Source organism: Priapulus caudatus, unplaced genomic scaffold (assembly GCF_000485595.1).
Source record: "Priapulus caudatus unplaced genomic scaffold, Priapulus_caudatus-5.0.1 Scaffold654, whole genome shotgun sequence".
Classification (NCBI taxonomy): Eukaryota; Metazoa; Priapulida; class Priapulimorpha; order Priapulimorphida; family Priapulidae; genus Priapulus; species Priapulus caudatus.
Window position 1 is genome coordinate 76,305 of NW_014577715.1, and position 1,263 is coordinate 77,567.

Genomic DNA, 1,263 nt, shown 5'->3' on the forward strand with positions numbered 1-1,263 from the left:
GTAAGCACGAGCGTAAGAACAGAGCGTAAGCGCGAGTGTAAGAACAGAGCGTAAGCACGAGCGTAAGAACAGAGCGTAAGCGCGAGTGTAAGAACAGAGCGTAAGCACGAGTGTAAGAACAGAGCGTAAGCGTAAACGCGAGTGTAAGAACAGAGCGTAAGCACGAGTGTAAGAACAGAGCGTAAGCGTAAGCGCGAGTGTAAGAACAGAGCGTAAACGCGAGTGTAAGAACAGAGCGTAAGCACGAGTGTAAGAACAGAGCGTAAGTGCGAGCGTAAGAACAGAGCGTAAGCACAAGTGTAAGAACAGAGCGTAAGCGTAAGCGCGAGTGTAAGAACAGAGCGTAAGCGTAAGCGCGAGTGTAAGAACAGAGCGTAAGCGCGAGCGTTGCACGCAAGGCCCCCGTCGAGAATTTAGAAATTCAGAGAGATTTGGCGAGCAGTCGGATTGCACGTTACATTTCGCTCCCCCGGCAGACGATTGAGAATACGGATTCCGTTACTTATTATGCATGCTTCTTTGCTTCAATGCTTCAATTAATTATACTAATTTCGAATAAAGCTACTGGGCTTTCGTAGCATTGCACCTGCGTTGTGTTTTAACGAGGGGGTGGTGTATTGCATGGCGTATTAGGTAGGCTTGCATCTAGGTAGTAGTGGGGCTGGAAGTGGAATAGGGGGTAATCTATATAGTCACGCTGAACTATTGTCATTGTCACCTGCTTTCATGACAGAATCGTTTGCCGTTTTATTTGCAGCGGTTGTTCGATGCTCAGCAAGTGCAACATATCAGCAATCCAAGGGTGATGTGTCCTGCATCTGCGAATGTAGCATCCCTGTATGACTCACACTGTTTGTGTGATGACTAACATACCTGAGTGACGTCCAGCATACCTGAGTGACACCCAGCATACCTGAGTGACGTCCAGCATACCTGAGTGACGTCCAGCATACCTGAGTGACGCCCAGCGTACCTGAGTGACACCCAGCGTACCTGAGTGATGCCCAGCATACCTGAGTGACGTCCAGCATACCTGAGTGACGCCCAGCGTACCTGAGTGACACCCAGCATACCTGAGTGACGTCCAGCGTACCTGAGTGACACCCAGCATACCTGAGTGACACCCAGCATACCTGAGTGACGCCCAGCGTACCTGAGTGACGTCCAGCGTACCTGAGTGACGTCCAGCATACCTGAGTGACACCCAGTGTACCTGAGTGACACCCAGCATACCTGAGTGACGTCCAGCATACCTGAGTGACG